The sequence below is a fragment of the Triturus cristatus genome, chromosome 8, assembly GCF_964204655.1.
Source record: "Triturus cristatus chromosome 8, aTriCri1.1, whole genome shotgun sequence".
Taxonomy (NCBI): Eukaryota; Metazoa; Chordata; class Amphibia; order Caudata; family Salamandridae; genus Triturus; species Triturus cristatus.
Genome location: NC_140591.1, coordinates 1,629,928,040 through 1,629,949,712, shown reverse-complemented (window position 1 = coordinate 1,629,949,712; position 21,673 = coordinate 1,629,928,040). Strand labels below are relative to the sequence as shown.

Here is a 21,673-nt window from a genome sequence, read left to right as displayed (position 1 = left end):
CCCGGCGTACCTTATGCTCGGCCGGTCCGCGCACTCCTCTCGGCCTCTCACGCCTCTCACCGGCCAGGTTCAATGCTGGGGAGCAGTCGCCGCCCCAGGAGCTGCGCCTGGGCTGGATTTTCATTGGAAGCCCTTGCGTCCCCGGGGACTGGCTCCTCGCACTATAGGCCCCAGCGGCGGCAGCTTGGCGCATAGGCCTCGGGAGTAGGCCGCAACAACGTCCAATCCTCCAGGCGCACAACTTCCAACAACGGGCACACCGATCGGGAGCGCGACACTAGTGTTCTGCAGCCAGGTCCGGGCGTGTAGAGTGCACAGATGTCAGGATACTGACGGATTGTTAACGATGGCTAGCGGAGCTCGCTCAGAGCCCGGCCATCTTGAGCCTCCCTCAACATAGGGTTCTTTAACCCCTTCGATGCTCAAGACGGAGCGGTTCCGTCATGAGCATCGGTTGAGCTGTGCTCATGACGGAACCGCTCCGTCATGAGCACAGCCCCTGGGGGAAGCGCTGGCGCTCCCCCCCTGGGGCATCGATCGTGCCCCCACAGATGGGGATGGCAGCGGAAGAGTTTCCGCTGCCACCCCCGAGCCCCCCCACGCTTCCAGATGACGTCAGCGCGCACAGCGCGCGCTGGCGTCATCAGGAAGCGTTGGACGCGCTGGAATTCATTTCTTCCAGCGCGTCCAACGGATCAGGTAGGTGTTTTGCTGCGGTGTGGCGGAATTCCAGGGCCATGAGGCATCGGGGGAGAGGAAAGAGTATTTCCTCTCCCCTGATGTCTCAATGCTGGGCATTCCTGTCCCACGATCGCGCACAGCGTCGCGATCGTGGGACAGGAATGCCCCCACTAGACCCCAGGGATGTTGTTTTCGGCCATTTGGGAAGCGACCCCTTGGGCAAGGGTCGCTTCCCTGGGGGACAATTTTTGGACAGACTTTTCTGCCCCCCCTGGGGCAGATCGGTCCACTTTCGGTCCGTTTCTGCCCCCAGGGGGGGCAGAAAAGCCCACTAGACACCAGGGATGTCGTAATGGTGATATGGGAAGCGACCCCTTGGGCAATGGTCGCTTCCCTGGGGGAGAAATTTTGCAAAGACTCTTCTGCCCCCCCTGGGGGCAGATCGGTCCACTTCCGGTCCGTTTCTGCCCCCAGGGGGAGCAGAAAAGCCCACTAGACACCAGGGAATTTCGATATATTGATATGGGAAGCGACCCCATGGGCAAGGGTCGCTTCCCTGGGGGAGAATTTTTGCAAAGACTCTTCTGCCCCCCCTGGGGGCAGATCGGTCCACTTCCGGTCCGTTTCTGCCCCCAGGGAGGGCAGAAAAGCCCACTAGACACCAGGGATGTCGTAATGGTGATATGGGAAGCGACCCCTTGGGCAAGGGTCGCTTCCCTGGGGGAGAATTTTTGCAAAGACTCTTCTGCCCCCCCTGGGGGCAGATCGGTCCACTTCCGGTCCGTTTCTGCCCCCAGGGGGGGCAGAAAAGCCCACTAGACACCAGGGAATTTCGATATATTGATATGGGAAGCGACCCCTTGGGCAAGGGTCGCTTCCCTGGGGCTGAATTTGGAAGAATTTGTGCACAGACTTTTCTGCCCCCCTGGGGGCAGATCGGTCCACTTCCGGTCCGTTTCTGCCCCCAGGGGGGGCAAAAAAGCCCACTAGACACCAGGGAATTTCGCAATTTTGTTATGGGAAGCGACCCCTTGGGCAAGGGTCGCTTCCCTGGGGGAGAATTTGTGCACAGACTTTTCTGCCCCCCCTGGGGGCAGATCGGTCCACTTTCGGTCCGTTTCTACCCCCAGGGGGGCAGAAAAGCCCACTAGACACCAGGAAATTTCGTTATAGTGATATGGGAAGCGACCCCTTGGGCAAGGGTCGCTTCCCTTGGGGAATAATTTTTGCACAGACTTTTCTGCCCCCCCTGGGGGCAGATCGGTCCACTTTCGCTCCGTGTCTGGCCCCAGGGGGGGGCAGAAAAGCCCACTAGACACCAGGGAATTAGTGTAAATAAAAATGGAAGTGACCCCTTTGGCAAGTGTCGCTTCCAGGGGGCAATTTTTATAATATGTATTTGGCCCACCCGCCCCGGGACAGAGTAGCCTTTTTTTTCCTGCTGTTTTCTGCCCCACCTGGAACATAACGATTGACCATTTGGGTAGTAACATAGAATGTTGTTATGTTTATTGTTTTTTTTTTGTGAATTGCAATAGTAATGTTTTTTTTTTTTACTTTTTTGTTCTAGGTGAAGGCTTTTGCTCTTTTCAGTTTGCCGTGTTTCTGGCGGTTCTGCTGTTTGTGTAGTTTGGTAAGAGACTCTTTTTTGTACAATGTAAATGTGTTTGATTTCTCTGCATGATTTTTTTTGCAAATGGTGTAATAATAGCAGTATGTTTGTTTTTTGAGTGTCAAAAACTTTTTGCATTGGTGCTCGATGTGTATTTTGTTGTCTTGTGAGTAATTTGTTTTTTTTTTCTTCTTTCTAGTTTGATATCGTTGGTTTTTGCTGTGTCACTGCAGAGTTAGTTTCTGGTGAGTGCAGCTGTCTCTTGTAATTGGATTGTATAGTTTTTGAGTACATTGATCTTTGTGATAAAGGTACACATTTCTTTACTTACTTGGTTTGCACATTGTTGGTTGTTGTTGACTTGTTTGTGCAGTCTTCTATCTTAGTAAGTATAATGGCTAGCCGCAGGATGACTGCTCAGCAGGTTGTTGGTTTGCTGTTTGAGTCTTCCTCTGATATTGGTTGAGAGACTGACTCTGCATCTGAGGGAGAGGAGGCAGGGGACGATTCTGGCAGTGAGTTGTCTCTCCGTATGGAGTCATCGTATGATGAAGATACTCTTAGTGCGGATGAAGTGCCTGTGTTAGAGGAGGAGACTGATGTGCCGATAGTGCGGCAAGAGGCATCTGGGTTGCAGGCTGGGGCTGCAAGGCTTCCCGTTGGTGTAGTGCGGCAAGAGGCTTCTGGGCTGCAGGCTGGGGCTGCTAGGCTTCCCTTTGAAAGTGATGACCTCTGGGTTGCCCCTGGCATGGTGCAGCCGGCATTGCCAGAGTTTACTGGTGTTCCAGGGTCTAGAGTGAATACTGAAAACTTTTTGCCGGTCAATTTTTTTCAGTTGTTTATGGATGATGTGTTTTTTGCAGAGATTGTTGAGCAGACTAATTAGTATGCCGAACAGTTTTTGAGGGACAACTGTGCCAGTCTTAAGCCACACTCTAGAGCTACCCGGTGGACTCCCACAAATGTTGAAGAGATGAAGAAGTTCTTGGGTTTAACTTTTTTGACGGGCTTGCTAAGGAAGCCATCAATGTCTTCATATTGGTCTAGCAGTCCCTTGATGGCAACGTCTATTTTTCCGGCAGTCATGACTCGTGACAGGTATTTGCTTCTGCTTCGGATGATGCATTTTGTTGATAATGGTTTAGCGTTGCCACGAGATCACCCTGACTGTGACCATCTTTTTAAGATTAGGCCTGTCCTTGATCACTTTGTTGATCGATTTCCTGAGATCTATGCTCCTGGGAAACAAATTGTAGTGGATGAGTCTTTGGTGTTGTTCAAGGGCCGCTTGGTTTTTAGGCAATACATTCCTAGTAAGAGGGCACGCTATGGAATAAAGCTGTATATGCTGTGTGACAGTAGGACTGGATATGTCTCTAATTTCAGGGTGTACACCGGTAAGGAATCTAGGTTTAACCTCCCTGGTTGTCCGTCCACTTTTGGAGTGACTGAGAAAATTGTTTGGGAACTTGGAAGAGGATTTTTTAACAAAGGCCACCATTTATATGTAGACAACTTCTACACTGGTGTGCGGTTGTTCAGGGAATTGGCCAAAGTGGACACTCTTGCTTGTGGCACAATCCGCTCTAACCGTAAAGGTTTCCCGAAAGAACTTGTTTGTCAAAAGCTTGTGCGGGGACAGTGCAGTGCGTTGGGTTGCCAGGAGCTTCTTGCTGTGAAGTTTACAGACAGGAGAGATGTCTACATGCTGACTACCATCCATGATGAAAGCACTGCACCTGTGACTGTTTGGGGTCAGGTCGCTGAAGCGCGCAAACCTGTGTGCATTTTAGACTATAATAGGCACATGGGTGGTGTTGACAGAGTAGATCAGAGGTTGGAACCTTACACTGCTCTTCGTAAGGCTTACATTTGGTACAAGAAGTTGGCTATCCATCTTTTCCACATGGCAATGTTTAATGCTTTTGTTGTGTTCCAGGATTCTTGCCCTGAGTCAAAGATGACTTTTGCTAAGTTTCAGGAGTCTGTAATAGGCAGCCTTGTTGTAGTGGAACAGGCAAGTGTTCCTAGAGTTGGACTGGTGGAGGATGTTGATAGATTGAAAGAACGCCACTTTCCAGATCACATTCCTCCCACACCCGCAAAAGATTTTCCCAGTAGGAGATGTAGAGTCTGTTGGCGAAAAGGTTTGCGGAAGGAGAGTCGTATGTACTGCCCCGACTGTCCTTCTCATCCTGCACTGTGTCTCTCTGCTTGTTTTAGAGCGTACCACACACGAAAAATTTTTTGGGAGGATTCTTGAGTGGTAAAGTGAACTGCCTGGTCTGTATTCTTTGGATAATTTGATTCTGTTTCAAGGTTGGTGTTAGTGCAATGTATTTAGTTGCTGATTTTCTGTTAGAAGATTTGTATCTATTTGCAATTTTTTTTTTTTTTTTTTTTTTTTTTAAATCCTAAATGTGATGGCGGTGTGTGTAGGCTTGCGCTTGGCTGTTGGTGTGTGTGGACTGGCACTTGGTTGGTGGTGTGCGTGGAATGGTGCTTGGCTGGCGGTGTGCATGGACTGGCGGTGTGCGTGGACTGGTGCGTGGCTGGTGGTGTGCGTGGACTCGAGCTTGGCTGGCAGTGTGCGTGGAATGGTGCTTGGCAGGCGGTGTGCGTGGACTGGTACTTGGCTGGCGGTGTGCGTGGACTGGTGGTGTGTGCGGACTGGTGCTTGGCTGGTGGTGTGCGTGGACTGGAGCTTGGCTGGCAGTGTGCGTGGAATGGTGCTTGGCAGGCGGTGTGCGTGGACTGGTACTTGGCTGGCGGTGTGCGTGGACTGGTGGTGTGTGCGGACTGGTGCTTGGCTGGTGGTGTCCGTGGACTGGCGCTTGGCTAGCGGTGTGGGTGGACTGGTGTTTGGCTAGCGGTGTGTGTGGACTGGTGCTCTGCTGGCTGTGTGTGAGTATTGACTTTCTGCTGGTCACTACACACACTGCTAGCTGAGTGCCACTCCACGCAATCCATCAGCCTGTGTAGTTGCTGTGTCTGGATTGTGGGCGTGTGAAAGTGATGGGCCCTTGAATGGCGCTGTGTGCTGGTGTGAGTTTTGTTATGTGATGGGCCCGCGGCTGGCGGTGTGAATGGTTTTGTATGTCTCACACGTATGAAAGGTGTAAGAATGGCCTGTAAAGAGGTTGGTGCCTTGTCGTGGCTTTACAGCTCACGAGCTGTGAGTCAATGGTTCAGTTTCTCGCCCTTTCAATTATTACCAGTGCATTTCATTTCTGTGAAATCACTTGCTAATACAATTGTATCTACTGAACCATCACTCACCCTCGTGCCAAATCCAACCAGTATGTGTGTGTGCTTGCGGATTAGATGGCTGTGCAGTAATATTTGTCTTTCTGAAGCAGGGTGTACCTTGTCCCTTTTTGGTGAATTTTGTAATGTGTTGCTTTTGTGCCTGGTGGTGCGAATGGTCTTGTTTGTATCACGTATGAAAGGTGTGTGAATGGCCTGTAAAGTGGTTGGTGCCTTGACGTGGCTTTACAGCTCACGAGCTGCGAGTCATTGGTTTGGTTTTTTGTGAATTTAATTATTGACAGTGCATTTCATTTTTGTGAAATCTCTTGTAATAAAATTTAATACACTGAACCATGACTCGCCCTCGTGCCAAATCCAACCAGTATGTGTGTGTGTTTGAGGAATAGATGGTTGTGCAGGAATCTTTGTCTTTAGTTTCTCTGCCAAGTTACACTTTCCATGCAAGAATAACCCACCAACTTTAGATATTGTCGGAAACCCATGGGAGTTCATGGTGATGTCTCTATTGTGAATTACAAAACATTTTTTATCCCCAATGTCCTGCAAACCTCAAAATGTCTGCCACATTTTCTTTCCAATATTATTCCAAAATTCTCACGCTGTAGGAACAATAGATAATCTGGTTTTGCAAGGGGGGTCACTTTGGTTTTTGGCCCGGTGCTCGGCGGCCATCTAGGGAAACCTACCAAACCCACGCATTTCTGAAAACTAGACACCCGGCGGCTTCCAGGGAGGTATGGCTTGCGTGGATCCCCCAACGTTTCCTTACCCAGAATCCCCTGCAAACCTCAATTTTTGCTGAAAAAATCACTTTTTTCACACATTTTGGGGTGGGAAAGTAGTGGCATCACCGGGCTCACACAAATTTACCACCACCCAGCGTTCCCCCAGGTCTCCCGGTAAAAATGGTGCCTCACTTGTGTGGGAGGCCCAAGTACCCGCGGCAGGCAAGGGCCCAAAACGTAGTGAGGCGACATCAAAGTGGCCTATGGCAAAACCACCTGGTTTTGCAAGGGGGGTCACTTTGGTTTTTGGCCCGGTGCTCGGCGGCCATCTAGGGAAACCTACCAAACCCATGCATTTCTGAAAACTAGACACCCGGCGGCTTCCAGGGAGGTATGGCTTGCGTGGATCCCCCAACGTTTCCTTACCCAGAATCCCCTGCAAACCTCAATTTTTGCTGAAAAAATCACCTTTTTCACACATTTTGGGGTGGGAAAGTAGTGGCATCACCGGGCTCACACAAATTTACCACCACCCAGCGTTCCCCCAGGTCTCCCGGTAAAAATGGTGCCTCACTTGTGTGGGAGGCCCAAGTACCCGCGGCAGGCAAGGGCCCAAAACGTAGTGAGGCGACATCAAAGTGTCCTATGGCAAAACCACCTGGTTTTGCAAGGGGGGTCACTTTGGTTTTTGGCCCGGTGCTTGGCGGCCATCTAGGGAAACCTACCAAACCCACGCATTTCTGAAAACTAGACACCCGGCGGCTTCCAGGGAGGTATGGCTTGCGTGGATCCCCCAACGTTTCCTTACCCAGAATCCCCTGCAAACCTCAATTTTTGCTGAAAAAATCACTTTTTTCACACATTTTGGGGTGGGAAAGTAGTGGCATCACCGGGCTCACTCAAATTTACCACCACCCAGCGTTCCCCCAGGTCTCCCGGTAAAAATGGTGCCTCACTTGTGTGGGAGGCCCAAGTACCCGTGGCAGGCAAGGGCCCAAAACGTAGTGAAGCGACATCAAAATGGCCTATGGCAAAACCACCTGGTTTTGCAAGGGGGGTCACTTTGGTTTTTGGCCCGGTGCGCGGCGGCCATCTAGGGAAACCTACCAAACCCACGCATTTCTGAAAACTAGACACCCGGCGGCTTCCAGGGAGGTATGGCTTGCGTGGATCCCCCAACGTTTCCTTACCCAGAATCCCCTGCAAACCTCAATTTTTGCTGAAAAAATCACTTTTTTCACACATTTGGGGGTGGGAAAGTAGTGGCATCACCGGGCTCACACAAATTTAGGTTTGCAGGGGATTCTGGGTAAGGAAACGTTGGGGGATCCACGCAAGCCATACCTCCCTGGAAGCCGCCGGGTGTCTAGTTTTCAGAAATGCGTGGGTTTGGTAGGTTTCCCTAGATGGCCGCCGAGCACCGGGCAAAAAACCAAAGTGACCCCCCTTGCAAAACCAGGTGGTTTTGCGATAGGCCATTTTGATGTCGCCTCACTACGTTTTGGGCCCTTGCCTGCCGCGGGTACTTGGGCCTCCCACACAAGTGAGGCACCATTTTTACCGGGAGACCTGGGGGAACGCTGGGTGGTGGTAAATTTGTGTGAGCCCGGTGATGCCACTACTTTCCCACCCCAAAATGTGTGAAAAAGTGATTTTTTCAGCAAAAATTGAGGTTTGCAGGGGATTCTGGGTAAGGAAACGTTGGGGGATCCACGCAAGCCATACCTCCCTGGAAGCCGCCGGGTGTCTAGTTTTCAGAAATGCGTGGGTTTGGTAGGTTTCCCTAGATGGCCGCCGCGCACCGGGCCAAAAACCAAAGTGACCCCCCTTGCAAAACCAGGTGGTTTTGCCATAGGCCATTTTGATGTCGCCTCACTACGTTTTGGGCCCTTGCCTGCCGCGGGTACTTGGGCCTCCCACACAAGTGAGGCACCATTTTTACCGGGAGACCTGGGGGAACGCTGGGTGGTGGTAAATTTTTGTGAGCCCGGTGATGCCACAACTTTCCCACCCCAAAATGTGTGAAAAAAGTGATTTTATTCAGCAAAAAATGAGGTTTGCAGGGGATTCTGGGTAAGGAAACGTTGGGGGATCCACGCAAGCCATACCTCCCTGGAAGCGGCCGGGTGTCTAGTTTTCAGAAATGCATGGGTTTGGTAGGTTTCCCTAGATGGCCGCCGAGCACCGGGTCAAAAACCAAAGTGACCCCCCTTGCAAAACCAGGTGGTTTTGGGATAGGCCATTTTGATGTCGCCTCACTACGTTTTGGGCCCTTGCCTGCCGCGGGTACTTGGGCCTCCCACACAAGTGAGGCACCATTTTTACCGGGAGACGTGGGGGAACGCTGGGTGGTGGTAAATTTGTGTGAGCCCGGTGATGCCACAACTTTCCCATCCCAAAATGTGTGAAAAAAGTGATTTTTTCAGCAAAAAATGAGGTTTGCAGGGGATTCTGGGTAAGGAAACGTTGGGGGATCCACGCAAGCCATACCTCCCTGGAAGCCGCCGGGTGTCTAGTTTTCAGAAATGCGTGGGTTTGGTAGGTTTCCCTAGATGGCCGCCGAGCACCAGGCCAAAAACCAAAGTGACCCCCCTTGCAAAACCAGGTGGTTTTGCCATAGGCCATTTTGATGTCGCCTCACTACGTTTTGGGCCCTTGCCTGCCGCGGGTACTTGGGCCTCCCACACAAGTGAGGCACCATTTTTACCGGGAGACCTGGGGGAACGCTGGGTGGTGGTAAATTTGTGTGAGCCCGGTGATGCCACTACTTTCCCACCCCCAAATGTGTGAAAAAAGTGATTTTTTCAGCAAAAATTGAGGTTTGCAGGGGATTCTGGGTAAGGAAACGTTGGGGGATCCACGAAAGCCATACCTCCCTGGAAGCCGTTGGGTGTCTAGTTTTCAGAAATGCGTGGGTTTGGTAGGTTTCCCTAGATGGCCGCCGAGCACCGGGCCAAAAACCAAAGTGACCCCCCTTGCAAAACCAGGTGGTTTTGCGATAGGCCATTTTGATGTCGCCTCACTACGTTTTGGGCCCTTGCCTGCCGCGGGTACTTGGGCCTCCCACACAAGTGAGGCACCATTTTTACCGGGAGACCTGGGGGAACGCTGGGTGGTGGTAAATTTGTGTGAGCCCGGTGATGCCACTACTTTCCCACCCCAAAATGTGTGAAAAAAGTGATTTTTTCAGCAAAAATTGAGGTTTGCAGGGGATTCTGGGTAAGGAAACGTTGGGGGATCCACGCAAGCCATACCTCCCTGGAAGCGGCCCGGTGTCTAGTTTTCAGAAATGCATGGGTTTGGTAGGTTTCCCTAGATGGCCGCCGAGCACCGGGTCAAAAACCAAAGTGACCCCCCTTGCAAAACCAGGTGGTTTTGGGATAGGCCATTTTGATGTCGCCTCACTACGTTTTGGGCCCTTGCCTGCCGCGGGTACTTGGGCCTCCCACACAAGTGAGGCACCATTTTTACCGGGAGACCTGGGGGAACGCTGGGTGGTGGTAAATTTGTGTGAGCCCGGTGATGCCACAACTTTCCCACCCCAAAATGTGTGAAAAAAGTGATTTTTTCAGCAAAAAATGAGGTTTGCAGGGGATTCTGGGTAAGGAAACGTTGGGGGATCCACGCAAGCCATACCTCCCTGGAAGCCGCCGGGTTTCTAGTTTTCAGAAATGTGTGGGTTTGGTAGGTTTCCCTAGGTGCCGGCAGGGCTAGGGTTCAAAAACTACAGCTAGTCACTTTGCCAAAAAAAGGGTAATTTTTCACTGCAAAATTGAGGTGTCACCACTTTGCGTTTTGCGCCGTTTCCTGTCGCGGGCACTAGGCCGACCCGCACAAGTGAGGTACCATTTTTCTCGTAGGACTTTGGGGAACGCGGGGTGGGTGGAAATTTGTGGATCCACGCAGATTCCAGAACTTTCCATCACAGAAATGTGGGGAAAATGTGTTTTTTTTGTCAATTTTTTACGCTTGCAAGGGATTCTGGGTAACAGACCATGGTGGGAGGCAGTCAAGTCACCCCATCCTGGATTCCCCTGGGTGTCTAGTTTTCAAAAATGTATAGGTTTGCTAGGTTTCCCTAGGTGCCGGCAGGGCTAGGGTTCAAAATCTACAGCTAGTCACTTTGCCAAAAAAAGGGTCATTTTTCACTGCAAAACCACGTTGCGTTTTTTGCCGTTTCCTGTCGCGGGCACTAGGCCGACCCGCACAAGTGAGGTACCATTTTTCTCGTAGGACTTTGGGGAACGCGGGGTGGGTGGAAATTTGTGGATCCACGCAGATTCCAGAACTTTCCATCACAGAAATGTGGGGAAAATGTGTTTTTTTTGTCATTTTTTTCCGTTTGCAAGGGATTCTGGGTAACAGACCATGGTGGGAGGCAGTCAAGTCACCCCATCCTGGATTCCCCTGGGTGTCTAGTTTTCAAAAATGTATAGGTTTGCTAGGTTTCCCTAGGTGCCGGCAGGGCTAGGGTTCAAAATCTACAGCTAGTCACTTTGCCAAAAAAAGGGTCATTTTTCACTGCAAAACCACGTTGCGTTTTGCGCCGTTTCCTGTCGCGGGCACTAGGCCGACCCGCACAAGTGAGGTACCATTTTTCTCGTAGGACTTTGGGGAACGCGGGGTGGCTGGAAATTTGTGGATCCACGCAGATTCCAGAACTTTCCATCACAAAAAATGTGGGGAAAATGTGTTTTTTTTGTCAATTTTTTACGTTTGCAAGGGATTCTGGGTAACAGACCATGGTGGGAGGCAGTCAAGTCACCCCTCCTGGATTCCCCTGGGTGTCTAGTTTTCACAAATGTATAGGTTTGCTAGGTTTCCCTAGGTGCCGGCAGGGCTAGGGTTCAAAATCTACAGCTAGTCACTTTGCCAAAAAAAGGGTCATTTTTCACTGCAAAACCACGTTGCGTTTTGCGCCGTTTCCTGTCGCGGGCACTAGGCCGACCCGCACAAGTGAGGTACCATTTTTCTCGTAGGACTTTGGGGAACGCGGGGTGGGTGGAAATTTGTGGATCCACGCAGATTCCAGAACTTTCCATCACAGAAATGTGGGGAAAATGTGTTTTTTTTGTCAATTTTTTACGCTTGCAAGGGATTCTGGGTAACAGACCATGGTGGGAGGCAGTCAAGTCACCCCATCCTGGATTCCCCTGGGTGTCTAGTTTTCACAAATGTATAGGTTTGCTAGGTTTCCCTAGGTGCCGGCAGGGCTAGGGTTCAAAATCTACAGCTAGTCACTTTGCCAAAAAAAGGGTCATTTTTCACTGCAAAACCACGTTGCGTTTTGCGCTGTTTCCTGTCGCGGGCACTAGGCCGACCCGCACAAGTGAGGTACCATTTTTCTCGTAGGACTTTGGGGAACGCGGGGTGGCTGGAAATTTGTGGATCCACGCAGATTCCAGAACTTTCCATCACAGAAATGTGGGGAAAATGTGTTTTTTTTTGTCAATTTTTTACGTTTGCAAGGGATTCTGGGTAACAGACCATGGTGGGAGGCAGTCAAGTCACCCCATCCTGGATTCCCCTGGGTGTCTAGTTTTCAAAAATGTATAGGTTTGCTAGGTTTCCCTAGGTGCCGGCAGGGCTAGGGTTCAAAATCTACAGCTAGTCACTTTGCCAAAAAAAGGGTCATTTTTCACTGCAAAACCACGTTGCGTTTTGCCCCGTTTCCTGTCGCGGGCACTAGGCCGACCCGCACAAGTGAGGTACCATTTTTCTCGTAGGACTTTGGGGAACGCGGGGTGGGTGGAAATTTGTGGATCCACGCAGATTCCAGAACTTTCCATCACAGAAATGTGGGGAAAATGTGTTTTTTGTGTCAATTTTTTACGTTTGCAAGGGATTCTGGGTACCAGACCATGGTGGGAGGCAGTCAAGTCACCCCATCCTGGATTCCCCTGGGTGTCTAGTTTTCAAAAATGTATAGGTTTGCTAGGTTTCCATAGGTGCCGGCAGGGCTAGGGCTCAAAATCTACAGCTAGTCACTTTGCCAAAAAAAGGGTCATTTTTCACTGCAAAACCACGTTGCGTTTTGCGCCGTTTCCTGTCGCGGGCACTAGGCCGACCCGCACAAGTGAGGTGCCATTTTTCTCGTAGGACTTTGGGGAACGAGGGGTGGGTGGAAATTTGTGGATCCACGCAGATTCCAGAACTTTCCATCGCAGAAATGTGGGGAAAATGTGTTTTTTTTGTCAATTTTTTACGTTTGCAAGGGATTCTGGGTAACAGACCATGGTGGGAGGCAGTCAAGTCACCCCATCCTAGATTCCCCTGGGTGTCTAGTTTTCAAAAATGTATAGGTTTGCTAGGTTTCCCTAGGTGCCGGCAGGGCTAGGGTTCAAAATCTACAGCTAGTCACTTTGCCAAAAAAAGGGTCATTTTTCACTGCAAAACCACGTTGCGTTTTGCGCCGTTTCCTGTCGCGGGCACTAGGCCGACCCGCACAAGTGAGGTACCATTTTTCTCGTAGGACTTTGGGGAACGCGGGGTGGGTGGAAATTTGTGGATCCACGCAGATTCCAGAACTTTCCATCACAGAAATGTGGGGAAAATGTGTTTTTTTTGTCAATTGTTTACGTTTGCAAGGGATTCTGGGTAACAGACCATGGTGGGAGGCAGTCAAGTCACCCCATCCTGGATTCCCCTGGATGTCTAGTTTTTAAAAATGTATAGGTTTGCTAGGTTTCCCTAGGTGCCGGCAGGGCTAGGGTTCAAAATCTACAGCTAGTCACTTTGCCAAAAAAAGGGTCATTTTTCACTGCAAAACCACGTTGGCTTTTGCGCCGTTTCCTGTCGCGGGCACTAGGCCGACCCGCACAAGTGAGGTACCATTTTTCTCGTAGGACTTTGGGGAACGAGGGGTGGGTGGAAATTTGTGGATCCACGCAGATTCCAGAACTTTCCACCACAGAAATGTGGGGAAAATGTGTTTTTTTTGTCAATTTTTTACGTTTGCAAGGGATTCTGGGTAACAGACCATGGTGGGAGGCAGTCAAGTCACCCCATCCTGGATTCCCCTGGATGTCTAGTTTTCAAAAATGTATAGGTTTGCTAGGTTTCCCTAGGTGCCGGCAGGGCTAGGGTTCAAAATCTACAGCTAGTCACTTTGCCAAAAAAAGGGTCATTTTTCACTGCAAAACCACGTTGCGTTTTGTGCCGTTTCCTGTCGCGGGCACTAGGCCGACCCGCACAAGTGAGGTACCATTTTTCTCGTAGGACTTTGGGGAACGCGGGGTGGGTGGAAATTTGTGGATCCACGCAGATTCCAGAACTTTCCATCGCAGAAATGTGGGGAAAATGTGTTTTTTTTGTCAATTTTTTACGCTTGCAAGGGATTCTGGGTAACAGACCATGGTGGGAGGCAGTCAAGTCACCCCATCCTGGATTCCCCTGGGTGTCTAGTTTTCAAAAATGTATAGGTTTGCTAGGTTTCCCTAGGTGCCGGCAGGGCTAGGGTTCAAAATCTACAGCTAGTCACTTTGCCAAAAAAAGTGTCATTTTTCACTGCAAAACCACGTTGCGTTTTGCCCCGTTTCCTGTCGCGGGCACTAGGCCGACCCGCACAAGTGAGGTACCATTTTTCTCGTAGGACTTTGGGGAACGCGGGGTGTGTGGAAATATGTGGATCCACGCAGATTCCAGAACTTTCCATCACAGAAATGTGGGGAAAATGTGGTTTTTTTGTCAATTTTTTAGGTTTGCAAGTGATTCTGGGTAACAGAACATGGTGGGAGGCAGTCAAGTCACCCCATCCTGGATTTCCCTGGGTGTCTAGTTTTCAAAAATGTATAGGTTTGCTAGGTTTCCCTAGGTGCCGGCAGGGCTAGGGTTCAAAATCTACAGCTAGTCACTTTGCCAAAAAAAGGGTCATTTTTCACTGCAAAACCACGTTGCGTTTTGCGCCGTTTCCTGTCGCGGGCACTAGGCCGACCCGCACAAGTGAGGTACCATTTTTCTCGTAGGACTTTGGGGAACGCGGGGTGGGTGGAAATTTGTGGATCCACGCAGATTCCAGAACTTTCCATCACAGAAATGTGGGGAAAATGTGTTTTTTTTGTCAATTTTTTACGTTTGCAAGGGATTCTGGGTAACAGACCATGGTGGGAGGCAGTCAAGTCACCCCATCCTGGATTCCCCTGGGTGTCTAGATTTCAAAAATGTATAGGTTTGCTAGGTTTCCCTAGGTGCCGGCAGGGCTAGGGTTCAAAATCTACAGCTAGTCACTTTGCCAAAAAAAGGGTAATTTTTCACTGCAAAACCACGTTGCGTTTTGCGCCGTTTCCTGTGGCGGGCACTAGGCCGACCCGCACAAGTGAGGTACCATTTTTCTCGTAGGACTTTGGGGAACGCGGGGTGGGTGGAAATTTGTGGATCCACGCAGATTCCAGAACTTTCCATCGCAGAAATGTGGGGAAAATGTGTTTTTTTGTCAATTTTTTACGCTTGCAAGGGATTCTGGGTAACAGACCATGGTGGGAGGCAGTCAAGTCACCCCATCCTGGATTCCCCTGGGTGTCTAGTTTTCAAAAATGTATAGGTTTGCTAGGTTTCCCTAGGTGCCGGCAGGGCTAGGGTTCAAAATCTACAGCTAGTCACTTTGCCAAAAAAAGGGTCATTTTTCACTGCAAAACCACGTTGCGTTTTGCGCCGTTTCCTGTCGCGGGCACTAGGCCGACCCGCACAAGTGAGGTACCATTTTTCTCGTAGGACTTTGGGGAACGCGGGGTGGGTGGAAATTTGTGGATCCACGCAGATTCCAGAACTTTCCATCACAGAAATGTGGGGAAAATGTGTTTTTTTTGTCAATTGTTTACGTTTGCAAGGGATTCTGGGTAACAGACCATGGTGGGAGGCAGTCAAGTCACCCCATCCTGGATTCCCCTTGATGTCTAGCTTTTAAAAATGTATAGGTTTGCTAGGTTTCCCTAGGTGCCGGCAGGGCTAGGGTTCAAAATCTACAGCTAGTCACTTTGCCAAAAAAAGGGTCATTTTTCACTGCAAAACCACGTTGCGTTTTGCGCCGTTTCCTGTCGCGGGCACTAGGCCGACCCGCACAAGTGAGGTGCCATTTTTCTCGTAGGACTTTGGGGAACGAGGGGTGGGTGGAAATTTGTGGATCCACGCAGATTCCAGAACTTTCCATCGCAGAAATGTGGGGAAAATGTGTTTTTTTTGTCAATTTTTTACGTTTGCAAGGGATTCTGGGTAACAGACCATGGTGGGAGGCAGTCAAGTCACCCCATCCTAGATTCCCCTGGGTGTCTAGTTTTCAAAAATGTATAGGTTTGCTAGGTTTCCCTAGGTGCCGGCAGGGCTAGGGTTCAAAATCTACAGCTAGTCACTTTGCCAAAAAAAGGGTCATTTTTCACTGCAAAACCACGTTGCGTTTTGCGCCGTTTCCTGTCGCGGGCACTAGGCCGACCCGCACAAGTGAGGTACCATTTTTCTCGTAGGACTTTGGGGAACGCGGGGTGGGTGGAAATTTGTGGATCCACGCAGATTCCAGAACTTTCCATCACAGAAATGTGGGGAAAATGTGTTTTTTTTGTCAATTGTTTACGTTTGCAAGGGATTCTGGGTAACAGACCATGGTGGGAGGCAGTCAAGTCACCCCATCCTGGATTCCCCTGGATGTCTAGTTTTTAAAAATGTATAGGTTTGCTAGGTTTCCCTAGGTGCCGGCAGGGCTAGGGTTCAAAATCTACAGCTAGTCACTTTGCCAAAAAAAGGGTCATTTTTCACTGCAAAACCACGTTGGCTTTTGCGCCGTTTCCTGTCGCGGGCACTAGGCCGACCCGCACAAGTGAGGTACCATTTTTCTCGTAGGACTTTGGGGAACGAGGGGTGGGTGGAAATTTGTGGATCCACGCAGATTCCAGAACTTTCCACCACAGAAATGTGGGGAAAATGTGTTTTTTTTGTCAATTTTTTACGTTTGCAAGGGATTCTGGGTAACAGACCATGGTGGGAGGCAGTCAAGTCACCCCATCCTGGATTCCCCTGGATGTCTAGTTTTCAAAAATGTATAGGTTTGCTAGGTTTCCCTAGGTGCCGGCAGGGCTAGGGTTCAAAATCTACAGCTAGTCACTTTGCCAAAAAAAGGGTCATTTTTCACTGCAAAACCACGTTGCGTTTTGTGCCGTTTCCTGTCGCGGGCACTAGGCCGACCCGCACAAGTGAGGTACCATTTTTCTCGTAGGACTTTGGGGAACGCGGGGTGGGTGGAAATTTGTGGATCCACGCAGATTCCAGAACTTTCCATCGCAGAAATGTGGGGAAAATGTGTTTTTTTTGTCAATTTTTTACGCTTGCAAGGGATTCTGGGTAACAGACCATGGTGGGAGGCAGTCAAGTCACCCCATCCTGGATTCCCCTGGGTGTCTAGTTTTCAAAAATGTATAGGTTTGCTAGGTTTCCCTAGGTGCCGGCAGGGCTAGGGTTCAAAATCTACAGCTAGTCACTTTGCCAAAAAAAGGGTAATTTTTCACTGCAAAACCACGTTGCGTTTTGCGCCGTTTCCTGTGGCGGGCACTAGGCCGACCCGCACAAGTGAGGTACCATTTTTCTCGTAGGACTTTGGGGAACGCGGGGTGGGTGGAAATTTGTGGATCCACGCAGATTCCAGAACTTTCCATCACAGAAATGTGGGGAAAATGTGTTTTTTTTGTCAATTGTTTACGTTTGCAAGGGATTCTGGGTAACAGACCATGGTGGGAGGCAGTCAAGTCACCCCATCCTGGATTCCCCTGGATGTCTAGTTTTTAAAAATGTATAGGTTTGCTAGGTTTCCCTAGGTGCCGGCAGGGCTAGGGTTCAAAATCTACAGCTAGTCACTTTGCCAAAAAAAGGGTCATTTTTCACTGCAAAACCACGTTGGCTTTTGCGCCGTTTCCTGTCGCGGGCACTAGGCCGACCCGCACAAGTGAGGTACCATTTTTCTCGTAGGACTTTGGGGAACGAGGGGTGGGTGGAAATTTGTGGATCCACGCAGATTCCAGAACTTTCCACCACAGAAATGTGGGGAAAATGTGTTTTTTTGTCAATTTTTTACGTTTGCAAGGGATTCTGGGTAACAGACCATGGTGGGAGGCAGTCAAGTCACCCCATCCTGGATTCCCCTGGATGTCTAGTTTTCAAAAATGTATAGGTTTGCTAGGTTTCCCTAGGTGCCGGCAGGGCTAGGGTTCAAAATCTACAGCTAGTCACTTTGCCAAAAAAAGGGTCATTTTTCACTGCAAAACCACGTTGCGTTTTGTGCCGTTTCCTGTCGCGGGCACTAGGCCGACCCGCACAAGTGAGGTACCATTTTTCTCGTAGGACTTTGGGGAACGCGGGGTGGGTGGAAATTTGTGGATCCACGCAGATTCCAGAACTTTCCATCGCAGAAATGTGGGGAAAATGTGTTTTTTTTGTCAATTTTTTACGCTTGCAAGGGATTCTGGGTAACAGACCATGGTGGGAGGCAGTCAAGTCACCCCATCCTGGATTCCCCTGGGTGTCTAGTTTTCAAAAATGTATAGGTTTGCTAGGTTTCCCTAGGTGCCGGCAGGGCTAGGGTTCAAAATCTACAGCTAGTCACTTTGCCAAAAAAAGTGTCATTTTTCACTGCAAAACCACGTTGCGTTTTGCCCCGTTTCCTGTCGCGGGCACTAGGCCGACCCGCACAAGTGAGGTACCATTTTTCTCGTAGGACTTTGGGGAACGCGGGGTGTGTGGAAATATGTGGATCCACGCAGATTCCAGAACTTTCCATCACAGAAATGTGGGGAAAATGTGGTTTTTTTGTCAATTTTTTAGGTTTGCAAGGGATTCTGGGTAACAGAACATGGTGGGAGGCAGTCAAGTCACCCCATCCTGGATTCCCCTGGGTGTCTAGTTTTCAAAAATGTATAGGTTTGCTAGGTTTCCCTAGGTGCCGGCAGGGCTAGGGTTCAAAATCTACAGCTAGTCACTTTGCCAAAAAAAGGGTCATTTTTCACTGCAAAACCACGTTGCGTTTTGCGCCGTTTCCTGTCGCGGGCACTAGGCCGACCCGCACAAGTGAGGTACCATTTTTCTCGTAGGACTTTGGGGAACGCGGGGTGGGTGGAAATTTGTGGATCCACGCAGATTCCAGAACTTTCCATCACAGAAATGTGGGGAAAATGTGTTTTTTTTGTCAATTTTTTACGTTTGCAAGGGATTCTGGGTAACAGACCATGGTGGGAGGCAGTCAAGTCACCCCATCCTGGATTCCCCTGGGTGTCTAGTTTTCAAAAATGTATAGGTTTGCTAGGTTTCCCTAGGTGCCGGCAGGGCTAGGGTTCAAAATCTACAGCTAGTCACTTTGCCAAAAAAAGGGTAATTTTTCACTGCAAAACCACGTTGCGTTTTGCGCCGTTTCCTGTGGCGGGCACTAGGCCGACCCGCACAAGTGAGGTACCATTTTTCTCGTAGGACTTTGGGGAACGCGGGGTGGGTGGAAATTTGTGGATCCACGCAGATTCCAGAACTTTCCATCGCAGAAATGTGGGGAAAATGTGTTTTTTTGTCAATTTTTTACGCTTGCAAGGGATTCTGGGTAACAGACCATGGTGGGAGGCAGTCAAGTCACCCCATCCTAGATTCCCCTGGGTGTCTAGTTTTCAAAAATGTATAGGTTTGCTAGGTTTCCCTAGGTGCCGGCAGGGCTAGGGTTCAAAATCTACAGCTAGTCACTTTGCCAAAAAAAGGGTCATTTTTCACTGCAAAACCACGTTGCGTTTTGCGCCGTTTCCTGTCGCGGGCACTAGGCCGACCCGCACAAGTGAGGTACCATTTTTCTCGTAGGACTTTGGGGAACGCGGGGTGGGTGGAAATTTGTGGATCCACGCAGATTCCAGAACTTTCCATCACAGAAATGTGGGGAAAATGTGTTTTTTTTGTCAATTGTTTACGTTTGCAAGGGATTCTGGGTAACAGACCATGGTGGGAGGCAGTCAAGTCACCCCATCCTGGATTCCCCTTGGTGTCTAGTTTTTAAAAATGTATAGGTTTGCTAGGTTTCCCTAGGTGCCGGCAGGGCTAGGGTTCAAAATCTACAGCTAGTCACTTTGCCAAAAAAAGGGTCATTTTTCACTGCAAAACCACGTTGCGTTTTGCGCCGTTTCCTGTCGCGGGCACTAGGCCGACCCGCACAAGTGAGGTGCCATTTTTCTCGTAGGACTTTGGGGAACGAGGGGTGGGTGGAAATTTGTGGATCCACGCAGATTCCAGAACTTTCCATCGCAGAAATGTGGGGAAAATGTGTTTTTTTTGTCAATTTTTTACGTTTGCAAGGGATTCTGGGTAACAGACCATGGTGGGAGGCAGTCAAGTCACCCCATCCTAGATTCCCCTGGGTGTCTAGTTTTCAAAAATGTATAGGTTTGCTAGGTTTCCCTAGGTGCCGGCAGGGCTAGGGTTCAAAATCTACAGCTAGTCACTTTGCCAAAAAAAGGGTCATTTTTCACTGCAAAACCACGTTGCGTTTTGCGCCGTTTCCTGTCGCGGGCACTAGGCCGACCCGCACAAGTGAGGTACCATTTTTCTCGTAGGACTTTGGGGAACGCGGGGTGGGTGGAAATTTGTGGATCCACGCAGATTCCAGAACTTTCCATCACAGAAATGTGGGGAAAATGTGTTTTTTTTGTCAATTGTTTACGTTTGCAAGGGATTCTGGGTAACAGACCATGGTGGGAGGCAGTCAAGTCACCCCATCCTGGATTCCCCTGGATGTCTAGTTTTTAAAAATGTATAGGTTTGCTAGGTTTCCCTAGGTGCCGGCAGGGCTAGGGTTCAAAATCTACAGCTAGTCACTTTGCCAAAAAAAGGGTCATTTTTCACTGCAAAACCACGTTGGCTTTTGCGCCGTTTCCTGTCGCGGGCACTAGGCCGACCCGCACAAGTGAGGTACCATTTTTCTCGTAGGACTTTGGGGAACGAGGGGTGGGTGGAAATTTGTGGATCCACGCAGATTCCAGAACTTTCCACCACAGAAATGTGGGGAAAATGTGTTTTTTTTGTCAATTTTTTACGTTTGCAAGGGATTCTGGGTAACAGACCATGGTGGGAGGCAGTCAAGTCACCCCATCCTGGATTCCCCTGGATGTCTAGTTTTCAAAAATGTATAGGTTTGCTAGGTTTCCCTAGGTGCCGGCAGGGCTAGGGTTCAAAATCTACAGCTAGTCACTTTGCCAAAAAAAGGGTCATTTTTCACTGCAAAACCACGTTGCGTTTTGTGCCGTTTCCTGTCGCGGGCACTAGGCCGACCCGCACAAGTGAGGTACCATTTTTCTCGTAGGACTTTGGGGAACGCGGGGTGGGTGGAAATTTGTGGATCCACGCAGATTCCAGAACTTTCCATCGCAGAAATGTGGGGAAAATGTGTTTTTTTTGTCAATTTTTTACGCTTGCAAGGGATTCTGGGTAACAGACCATGGTGGGAGGCAGTCAAGTCACCCCATCCTGGATTCCCCTGGGTGTCTAGTTTTCAAAAATGTATAGGTTTGCTAGGTTTCCCTAGGTGCCGGCAGGGCTAGGGTTCAAAATCTACAGCTAGTCACTTTGCCAAAAAAAGTGTCATTTTTCACTGCAAAACCACGTTGCGTTTTGCGCCGTTTCCTGTCGCGGGCACTAGGCCGACCCGCACAAGTGAGGTACCATTTTTCTCGTAGGACTTTGGGGAACGCGGGGTGGGTGGAAATTTGTGGATCCACGCAGATTCCAGAACTTTCCATCACAGAAATGTGGGGAAAATGTGTTTTTTTTGTCAATTTTTTACGTTTGCAAGGGATTCTGGGTAACAGACCATGGTGGGAGGCAGTCAAGTCACCCCATCCTGGATTCCCCTGGGTGTCTAGTTTTCAAAAATGTATAGGTTTGCTAGGTTTCCCTAGGTGCCGGCAGGGCTAGGGTTCAAAATCTACAGCTAGTCACTTTGCCAAAAAAAGGGTAATTTTTCACTGCAAAACCACGTTGCGTTTTGCGCCGTTTCCTGTGGCGGGCACTAGGCCGACCCGCACAAGTGAGGTACCATTTTTCTCGTAGGACTTTGGGGAACGCGGGGTGGGTGGAAATTTGTGGATCCACGCAGATTCCAGAACTTTCCATCGCAGAAATGTGGGGAAAAGGTGTTTTTTTGTCAATTTTTTACGCTTGCAAGGGATTCTGGGTAACAGACCATGGTGGGAGGCAGTCAAGTCACCCCATCCTAGATTCCCCTGGGTGTCTAGTTTTCAAAAATGTATAGGTTTGCTAGGTTTCCCTAGGTGCCGGCAGGGCTAGGGTTCAAAATCTACAGCTAGTCACTTTGCCAAAAAAAGGGTCATTTTTCACTGCAAAACCACGTTGCGTTTTGCGCCGTTTCCTGTCGCGGGCACTAGGC

The 21,673-nt window shown here is 49.6% G+C and overlaps 1 protein-coding gene across 1 annotated transcript in view; it reads right to left on the bottom strand.

Annotated features, from left to right (window-relative positions):
- LOC146808461 (transient receptor potential cation channel subfamily M member 2-like) overlaps positions 1-21,673 on the bottom strand; it is a 3,976,112-nt gene that overhangs the window by 3,183,918 nt on the left and 770,521 nt on the right. The window lies entirely within an intron of this gene.